Here is an 11,480-nt window from a genome sequence, read left to right as displayed (position 1 = left end):
CCAACTATCACATTTGAGGATGTATGTCCTCGATAAACTTACGAATTTCATCGATAACGATTTTGGTGCATCGACATCGACATTTGATACCATTTTTTCTTCTTACATTGATCCATTCTCTCTCATTTAGTAATGTCGTTTGTGGAAATGCCTAATTCCAAAGATCGACAAGGAATCGATCACCTGGATTTTCGTCAACACTACGGGCTACAGTAGCAATATTCTTTGTTGTGCTTGAGCGACGCACACGGTTTCTTTTCTTCACATCACTAACTTATACCAATAGTTCAAATTTCTCCACCAGTTTCCTTATCGGCGGCCGATAAGGAGATTTACGATGACCTAAAAGTGCTTCAATTTTACGGACTGTGACTGCACTTTGTCACGATATTTGTAGTGAATTTTGACGATTTAATAGGGTTTTTGGGTCGTTATCATTCCATGTTTAGTTAGTGTTTACTTGTCAAATGACAAAAGATGACAGTTTCAAAAGTGACAGCTTACTAAATAGAGGGCATTAATGTGCATTGATGAACATGAAGTTTTACAAAATGTAGGTAACATTAAGAATATATATTTTCTGAGGCCCGCCTAATGATGATAATTAACTAGAACTGAATATAGCTCATTGTCCTGACTTTATCTTTGAAATTTTGATGATAATCTATGAAATAATTTAAGAAATAAATATTGGATGAAGGTTCTTGATAAAATGCATAAAACACATTGTATCTCATAAACGAAAAGGACAATTTTTCCTCCGATTCTCAACTGTCCTGCATACATGAATATATGGTTTAAAGTATATTCAAATTCTTGAGGTAGGTACATGAATTGTTTATTGACATTCATAAATATAAATAAGATAAATAATAATAAATTATAATGATTCTATGGTCGAATAATAAGAACTGGTGATTTGGGGTCTATGTCGTGGTGTGTTCCCCTTCTCCACCATGAATTCTCCCTTGGAAGTATATTTCTAAGTATGTACTTGTATTCTATGGAATCTGGTTGTAAAACTGAAACAAAAAAAAATATTATTCGGAAATTCTGAGATATTATTAATGAGTTAAAACTGAATTTCAACAAGTTTTTTCTGGAGGGTAATATGAAATCTGAGGAGAACTAGGTAAAAAGATACACACATATTTATATAATTTGCTTTTTTCACAATCTTCAACCTTGTATTATTATATACAGAGTGAGTTTTGAATATGGAACGCCTCATTTATCACGGAAACGGACTTCACAATTTTATAGATTTCGGTTTGCAAGGATCTTCTGATATGACCGATATTATGGTGGCATTAACATCGTTGTCAGATCTTCCTTTTTGTCGGAATAATAATGAACTTTGTTATTTCAAATGGATCAATTTTTGTATTTTTTGCCGTTTGAAATCCTTAAGAAATACAGAATATTTTTATGTTATGTTCCCTATACCTAAATGCCATAATTTCAGAGTTAGAGCTAAATTTGAATAATACATTCAGATGGCTATGATAGAATCAACTCGTTTAATTTGAATGAATGAATTTTTGAATGTTTGTCTCATGTTAGAGGCATGTTCACATTTGAATAGTAGAATTTTGAGAATTTGGAGTCTGAGAAGGTCAAAACTTCAGATACGATTGAGATGAAATTGTGTATAAGATGTTAAATAATAATTACTATCTAGTTTCATACAAGATTTTATGAAAATCTGAAAAATTCAAGCATTTATGTTTCATAATTAATTTTATACAAAATTAGTTGTGGAAATTTCAACATACTTGAATAAAAATTGGATAATTGTCCTCAACAAAATATCTTCCAATCTCAGACTACAGGGGATTACCCTGTACTACCTATGACATAATCTTAATTACATTGATATTGTGTGTGATTAGTGTTAATCTTTTGGAACCGTCTTATTTCTTCCACCCCTTGAATTTCTACAGTTCATATTTTAGAATATTATCTAGAATTAAATACTTAATTAAAAAATCCAATTGTTCGATTTCCAGATATTTACTTGAAAACTGTTAGAACTAATTCATAAAATTAAAAAGACTTGAAATCAAATTTCAAACATGTATTGATTGAAACGATGGTACCTGATCTCAATATTTCCTACCGCAAAGTCCTAGCAAGTTTCGAAGTTATGAATTAAACATTTTATACGGTAACACCTGGCACAAAACCTGTATTTATGAGATTTTCGAGGTATCCTATATGAAACATAAATGAAAAGTAAAACATCGTGTATTGCAAAGTTTCTCAATATCAATCACCCTTCGATAAGTCAATGAACTGTTATCTCGAGATTAGTTGAAATTTAAATTCTCACCATCGTACGGAGATCTCCTCGCACCAATATCATTCGCACAGAAAATCACCAAAAGAACTAGAGAAACCAAACCAAAAGACCACTTGCACATATTTCACCATTCATCGATCCTCCTTAGTTGGTAAAAAGTAACAAAATATTAGTTTTACCAGTTGCGACGATCTTTAAATCCATTGTTGCGCCGGCTGCGATATCAACGATTCTAATATCGATTGTGCTCTGTTGCCAGTTATATGTTTCAGTGTTAGATCGAAGGAAAGTTCAGGTGTCATTCTTTCCAATATCGAATTTTAAAAATTGTAAAATATTCAAAGTGTTCGAATTGAAGAAGACAAAAATCTATCTTGAAAAGTTTGTTTTCTTTATTTCGCAAGAACTGGTATTTTCTTATCATTGTTTAATGTTTGTAGAGTAACATATCGAATATTAATTAATTATTGATGTCAATTGCCAGTACACAAATTTTTCTTTATTGAGGCTGGTTCCTTATAGCAATTTATGAGTGAGTTCAATTATAATCCTTTAATTTTGTTATAACGTATGTACACCTAATATTTCTATTCCAACCAAGATAATTGCTACTGCACAAACATAAGTTAAGTTATAGAACATAAGGGATATTTATAGAACACATATAGAAAACATCAGTCGAGATAGGAATTGGTGTTCTTCAAATAAATATGAAAAAGGTTAGTAAAACCCTCAGAGTAATAAACATAGAGGGAGCGAATGTCATTTTCAGTAAGCAAATTTTATCCCCGAGATGAACAATCAAATTTGACATGAAGCGCGCTGAAATGAAAACATATTAGTGATACGATATTTCACTCAATTCGCGAGTTTCTCCACAAAGAACTTACTTCTTATGCCCCAAAGTGAATCAATGTTTCATATCAACTCAGAATATATTGAGATGAATACCTAAAGATATCAGAAATTCAGGAAACAAACTTCAAGCGCGCCGAACGACGTGAAACAACCGATGACACTAGGAGAGTCAAAGTTGCCAAATCTTGGATTTCAGCAGGTAAATACAGAAAATAATAAATATTCTGCATATTAAGAATTCGACAATTAGGAAAAATATCGAATTCCAAATATTCGAATTTGCATATTTAATCGGGAATCACTCAAATAAATTTATTTCATCCAATAAAATATACATTCATAATGATATAGTAAAATTGTGGATTTGAAAACACATATATCCCAATCAGACAACGTGATCTAACCATGTGCGGGACATGTAAAAATTGCTTATACTCCCTCTATATATGTTCATTTTTCTATGGTTACACCTGAAGAAAATATTAGAATTAATGGTTTCTGATTTTGAAATAATTTAATAATAATTTTTGAATAACCATGGATTCAATCCATGCAGTATTTTATTGGCTTTCTTAATTTGAGTTGGGATATTAAGTGATATAAGTGATAGTATTGTATAGTAGTAAAATTTGCAGATTATTTCTATTATCAAGTCCTTGAAAGGTGACCCTCTCTGAATGCCTGATTTAAAACTTGTAGATTCATTTTTGGAGACATTCAAGCACATCAGTCTACGGTACTTTTACCTCTCAAAGTATTTGTACTTTTTCTAAAACATGAAAAGACCATTAACGTAAAGTTAGGATCTTTTTACCCTTTGTTCGTTCATGTGCCAATGGCGTCCTTAAAGACCAGATAACTATATACAGTAATGTATGGATAATCCGAACTCCGGATAATCCGAAGTACCCTATAATCCAAATGGCCTAATTGGTAAAATTATATGTAAAGGGTGTTTTTTTTAGAGCTAGAGAACTTTAAAATGCAATAAAACAACGATGGATTATTCGATTTACATGAATTTTATTTATCCGCATAATAATCTTGTGGCATTACATTTTAAATATGATTTCTGGCATATGACCGCCACGGCTGGCTCGGATGTAGTCCAATCTGGACGTCCAATTTTCGATGACTTTTTCCAACATTTGTGGCCGTATATCGACAATAACACGGCGAATGTTGTCTTCCAAATGGTCAAGGGTTTGTGGCTTATCCGCATAGACCAATGACTTTACATAGCCCCACAGAAAGTAGTCTAGCGGTGTTAAATCACAAGATCTTGGAGGCCAATTCACAGGTCTAAAACGTGAAATAAGGCGGTCACCAAACGTGTCTTTCAATAAATCGATTGTGGCACTAGCTGTGTGACATGTTGCGCCGTCTTGTTGGAACCACAGCTCCTGGACATCATGGTTGTTCAATTCAGGAATGAAAAAGTTAGTAATCATGGCTTTATACCGATCACCATTGACTGTAACGTTCTGGCCATCATCGTTTTTGAAAAAGTACGGATCAATGATTCCACCAGCCCGTAAAGCGCACCAAACAGTCAGTTTTTCTGGATGTAACGGTGTTTCGACATACACTTGAAGATTAGCTTCACTCCAAATGCGGCAGTTTTGTCTGTTGACGTAGCCATTCAACCAGAAGTGCGCTTCATCGCTAAACAAAATGAAATGGACGTAGTGCGCGATACGTATTCCGCACAGAACCATTATTTTCGAAATAAAATTGCACTATTTGCAAGCGTTTTTCAGGCGTGAGTCTATTCATGATGAATTGCCAAACCAAACTGAGAATAAATCACCTGACAGCTGTTAAATCGGTCGCCATCTTGAACAGTAATGCCAACTTAAAGTTATATACCTCTAAAAAAAAAACCCGTTAGATAAAAAAAAAATTATTCCAAAAGCGACAACCTACCACTACCTTCGGTACATTCGGAAATTAAAATGCTTTTCTGAAGCTCGAGCGTAAGCTACTATGCTATTTTCAGGAGGAAGAAGAAGTGGCCGATCTTCCTACAACGTAGTTCCTGTTAGCCTCCTGAGGAATTCCACGAGATCATAATTATTACCTCTCAGCAATATTTCAAGTCATGATCTAGACATCGCATGAATCAAACAACCTCTCATGTCACTGCCTACTTGCACGACCGACACAATGAAAATATAATGGTCATGAGAGATAATTGTGGGTTTTCAGATCAAGTACATACAACGGAAAAAGTACTACGAAAAAACCCAAGAAGTGTTCTGCTAACAAAGATCGGATATAATTCACATCTCGGAAGTCTTCAACTTTGGAAAGTTGTTCTCAAATAAAAACGCAAACCGAAGGTCATGGTATAATCAAGTTCTGGACCAGATTCATTCAAAATGTCACATTTCAAAGAAGCGAACCAGAACTTCCTTCGTCATTGATAACAAATAAGAATCACGTCAGGATGAAAAAATATGTTATTATTGTTTACTGGCGTACCTTCAATGAAAATTATCAAGAAATCGATTATTTGTTTTTCTATCCATAACAACGAAGATCTGCTCGGTTAAGATTCGATTATTATTGATTATTGAGCGGTTTTCTGTTTGATTGTGTATAATGATATTATGGAAAAATCGAAAAGGATGCTGTTGACTGGAAAACAAATTCAAGGTAGCCCTTCAGATTGAGGTTAACGACACGTTGGTCTATTGATGATTCAGTCTGATTATTGAAGCGAATTTATTTTGTGTAACTGGGGAAAAACCTCTTTCGGATTTCAAAGAAGAATGTGGTTTGCGTTTCCCAAATCTTGACTCACTTTCACTCTGTAACTCTACACTACACAGTGGGAGGAAGTAATTTAATTGATTCCTACCTGGTATCTAGTCATACATGAGTTGAAACCACATTTCACCTCATCAGGGTCAACGATTGCGGTACTCAGAAAACATCGGAGATTTCGCTATACAGCATCCCAAAATTGATGGAAATTTACTTTCTACTGTTGATATCTTAACTTAACCGAATGTTTGATATCATTGTCTAAAATGTGATGATTTTCAAAACCCATTACACGTAGTTAGAATATTGAAGAATCAACATTTGCAAGAAATTTATTATCATTTCTTAAGTAGAATTGAATTGTTATAACAAATGGAAGTTTCTCGTAATGAATATTATATTACGGATTTCTCATTTGGTTCTGAAATTCAGAGAAGAGATAATTTATTCAGTATAATTGTAACATTTCAACTTCATAGTATGTCGTAGATATAAGGTGTGTGAATAAGTCTTTCCCGTTTTTTGTAAGAGATGGCGCCACCAATACTGTGCGAGTATTTAAAGGTTACATATGTCATAATCAAAGCTTATTCATCTGTCAACAATTCCACACTAACACATTAGTTGAAATTTTTTCGCATCATAAAATTTTGAAATCGTGAAAATGTCGAAATTTGAGCCGAGTCGACGTCATTTGCGGGAAGTTTCACTTTATTGGTTCAATTTGAAGAAATCTGCTGCCGAGGCGCATCGGTTGCTTCAGGGAGTTCATGGAGAAGGTTGTGTCGATGATTCAAGTGTTCGCGGATGGTTTCGACGCTTCAAAAGTGGCGATTTCGACGTGGAAGACAAGGAGCGTTCCGGGCGGTCGCAAATCTTTGAAGATCAAGAATTGGCTACTTTGCTTGATGAAGATTCGTGTCAAACGCAAGAAGAACTTGCTGAAGCATTGGGAGTTGACCGAACAACCATTTCCAAGCGTTTGAAAGCCATGGGAATGATCCAAAAGCAAGGAAATTGGGTGCCGTACGAACTGAAGCTGAGAGACGTCGAACGGCGTTTTTTCACTTGCGAATAGCTGCTTCCGCGACATAAAAGAAAGGGTTTTCTGCATCGTATCGTGACTGGCGATGAAAAGTGGATCCGTTACGATAATCCGAAGCGAAGAAAATCATGGGGACTACCCGGCCATGCATCATCATCGACGGCCAAGCCAAATATTCATGGCGCCAAGCTCATGCTCTGTATATGGTGGGACCAGCTAGGTGTGGTTTACTATGAGCTTCTGAAACCGAATGAAAGGATCACAGGCGAGGTCTATCGACGACAATTGATGCGTTTGAGCCGCGCACTGCGAGAAAAACGGCCACAATACTCCGACAGGCACGACAAAGTTATTTTGCAACATGACAATGCTCGCCCACATGTTGCACAGCCGGTGAAAACATACTTAGAAACGCTCAAATGGGAAGTCCTACCCCACCCGCCGTATAGTCCAGACATTGCTCCGTCTGATTACCATCTCTTCAGATCGATGACGCATGGCCTGGCTGACCAGCACTTCCATTCCTACGAGGAAGCCAAAAAATGGGTGGATGACTGGATAGAGGCCAAACCGGTCGAATTTTTTCGCAACAGGATTCGTATGTTGCCAGAAAGATGGGGTAAAGTTGTAGCTAGCGATGGCCAGTACTTTCAATAATTCATTTGTAACCATTTTTTCACAATAAAGGCTCAAAATTTGAAAAAAAACGGGAAAGACTTATTCACACACCTTATATAATTTATGGGTATACTTACTTTATCGAAATTTGATTACTTGCTTTTTAGTTTTTGAGGTATAGCAACTAAATTTCATTTCAAATTCCATTAGTTCCCATACTTTCCTAGGTAGGTCATGCATTTAAATTTCCAATAGGAATTGTTTATGCATTGATGGAATTTTGTAGGATCGTTCAAATTTATTTCCACTACGCCATCCTACTTTATTTCATACAGTAGTTTATTATTCAAAATTTCCTTTTCAATTTTATTCTTCTTTGAATGAAGCCCTGAGCAGAAAAAATATGCATTCATTTATAATATTCTTAATTTTTCAACTCACTTTTGGATTTCAAAATGAGTTGATGAAAGTATAAGCTCTAGAATTTTTTTTTTTTATTTTTTCGTCACTGAGTAAAACCTACGATGTAAGTCACGTAGAATAGATGGCATTTATTAACAGATTTATAGATGTATCGTCGGGTGCCCCAAATTCGTTGCCTATAGAGAATCGAAAATATATTGTTGACGACTACATTTCCTCATATCTGTAATGTGAGAAAAAGAGGTTTGACAACGCAGATTGAACCGAATTACTTGAAATAATACCATTTTTTTGATTACCGATTCGATATTCATGACTTATACAGGGTGTTCCTAAATTGGAGGTACAAAGGAAAAAGAGAGATAATTTTAAGAAAAAAGTCCTATAAACATGAGCCCGCAAACGCTTTGTGTGTTGTGTCTTTTTTTGTGATGCGTATACCAGTTTATCGAATTTTTATTAATCTTCGATGAAGATTGAGTTAATGAGTACCAAAACTTATAATTGATTTATTCACGACAAAACTACAGAACTAAAATGTAGAGGTCCTTTTTACATTTTTCTAAACTACCAGTTGTTCACCCGGATAAAGTTTCCGAAGAACAGAAGCGGACACTGTTACAGAAAAAATATCACCCTGTAGATTTGCATTTCAAATTATCATATCATATGATGAAAACTTTGAATTTGAATATCTCTGCCAAATTTAAGTAAAATAAGTTGTGATGGGAAGGTGCTATGAGAAATCAAACTTTAACACCATGTATCTCGAAAACAAAGCGTTTGCGGGCTCATGTTAAAGGACTTTTTCACTTAAAACGATCCGAGTAATCTGAATTTTCATTTGTATCTCCAATTTAGGAACACCCTGTATAGTCAATGCAAATTTGAGGTCTTCACAAATACATTGCAATTTGAATGAAACACATTGAATTTTTCGATGCGAATGACTCAGTTCAGATCTTTGATAACTGCAATATTGAAATATGATGATTTGTGACAAGAATGATACAAAAAATCGAAAACAACAGGCAATAACGAATGCAGAAATCACAGGAGGCAAAACAAGGGGCAACGCCGATAAAGCGGGTAGATAAAGGAAAATAATAACCCTCGGACATAGACGTGCTCGTAGTGCAATAAAAGTAATCATGTTGAAACGATAATAAACTCATAAATCGTAAAAGGGTCCGATTTTTCACTGCCGTGTCGATTCCAAAGAGAAGTAAAATTATTATTCGTTCATTTAATGGGAAAATTTTCATTCTTCGTCTTTGCGAGAATTCTGAAATTTTGAAAATCTTGGGGGTCAATACTCCCAGTCCCCCCCATTTCTACGCCTTTGCATTTTTCAAGGAGATGCTCTCGATAAGACCTCGTTTACATATTAATGTTTGATTTCTCTAGTTCATTTCTGTTAGGGCGGCAAATTGGGTATCTGCCTAGGTCGGCAGAAAGGGAAAAAAAGAAATGAAATGCTCAATCACCATTGCTTTATTCAAGAAATAAATAAGCTTAGAGTATTGCATATGCATAATAAGTTATGCATCAAAGTTCAACAATCCAAATCTTCAGAAGGGATCGTATCCTCTGCAGAATTTGAGCCTTATCATCGGAATTATTTCAATATTTAAAAATATATATACATATCAATGTTGGCATTCATGGCCAGTATATTTCGTGCGACTCGAGACAAAACAACCTCCTTTTTATGCCACTGTTATTTTCGAAGAGATAAAAAAAATTGATTCGAAGAATAGTATTGTGTAGTAATATCAGAATAAACATTCACGATTCTGACAACTGCATGAAAAATCGGTCAGAGATAACTTGATGTAATAATGAATGTCTTCATTACAATTCCTTTATCTAGATTATTCCTAGCAAAATAATGACGATTAAATTATTGCTTGCATCGAGCACCTTTTTCAACAAGTAAGTGATAATCTTACCGCAAAATAGCCATTTCAACCACAGTATTTGATGATGAGATAATTACACTTATACGCAGTTTATAATATCTCAGCTATTGAACAACAGAATTATTGCGTTTGAAAACAGATACAACACTTGACAAGATTGTAATTTCTTTAGTAGGTTTGTTGTGAAGTGTTAACATCAATCCTATGTTTGCTTTGTTAGGTTAGAAATTGAATAGTTTTCAAGGTAATATTGATGATCCGAAAATCTGTGTATGAAAATTTTGAATACAGGGTGTCTCAATTTCGATGTTCACCGAAAGCAATTCAAGAACTAAAAGGCTCAAATAAAATACTTCAAAGCCAACCCGATCTCTGTTTTCAGAATAATTTGATATCAGAAAACACACCATAGATATCTTGATTTGTTCTCGATTTACAGGGCGTTTCTGAGAAATTTTTCAAATATTTCGGCATTTCTTGGTTTCTATTCCAGATATTCGAAAAATTCTAAAATTTTGTTTCAGTGATACTCATAACAGATTCAGTGAATTTAGGATATCCTGTACATTATTCTCAACTGCCGTCGTATTCACTAAATTCCTATTTCTAATTCATTAAGTTTCACTGTTTTAGGGCCATATAATTTTCACCCAAAACGAAAAAACTTGAAGAAATAGTTCATAGGAGAAAAATTCAATTTCTAACCTTACTAGACCTCATTTTATCATGAGAATAATAAACACATTAACATTTAAAGTCAACATAAACATCGATAATAACATAATTTGAAAATTTTCTTCGGTATGTCTTGTCAGGCGATTACTCAGTATAAAAAATTGCAAAGTAGTAATAACTTAAAAAATATTTATCACAGAACGATACCTAGTCAAGTCCAGGATCTAAATGAACATAAATTCTTCTCAGATGTCGTTAGTCTACGATGTCATTATCATTATTGAGTATTATTGCCTCAGTAGCACTGAAAGATTAATTTACTATTCCCAGCAGAACACACAAGAACATCAAAACTAAAAAGTCTCTGTTGAGCAATTCATCATCTCAGAAACGGTTGTAATGACAAATTATATCATCGGGCGAATCTCAAAAATCAATGACACAATTTTTTGTTCGGAAAGTTGTTTATATTTCGAATCACGCTATACAGTAATATCAATTTGGTGCTGATATTCCCGCATGTACATCGTGCATATAAGATGAACATTCTGTACCAAATTATTGTCATTCCATTTTTAAAACCGAGAATAACATGGACTAAACGTTAATTTATGCTTGACTGATTGCTGCATCTATATATTTAAATATAATTGGCTCATAATCAACGTTAGATTCTCGTTACCAACCGTTTGACACCAGGAATAATAACAACACCAAATTGAATTGCAAGAACAGAGATTCGTGAAGTTTTTTTGATTTTGCATGAAACAAGCGTTATTCTACAATAATAAGGGGTTTCTGAGGGTTAAAATCTTACATATTGCTATTTGAGATATGTAGGTAAACTACTCACTAATATCAGCCTTTA

The 11,480-nt window shown here is 34.3% G+C and overlaps 1 long non-coding RNA gene across 1 annotated transcript; it reads right to left on the bottom strand.

Moving 5' to 3' along the window:
* Positions 1-822: 822 nt before the first annotated feature.
* LOC123677846 lies at positions 823-3,097 on the bottom strand. Its single transcript, XR_006747143.1, has 2 exons — positions 2,333-3,097; positions 823-1,022 (listed from the first exon to the last, which is right to left on the bottom strand). It is a non-coding gene; the product is annotated as an uncharacterized LOC123677846 (long non-coding RNA).
* Positions 3,098-11,480: the final 8,383 nt, after the last annotated feature.

The sequence above is a fragment of the Harmonia axyridis genome, chromosome 4 (assembly GCF_914767665.1).
Source record: "Harmonia axyridis chromosome 4, icHarAxyr1.1, whole genome shotgun sequence".
NCBI classification, from domain to species: domain Eukaryota; kingdom Metazoa; phylum Arthropoda; class Insecta; order Coleoptera; family Coccinellidae; genus Harmonia; species Harmonia axyridis.
The sequence above is the reverse complement of the archived record's forward strand: the minus strand, read 5'-3'. Positions and strand labels throughout refer to the sequence as shown.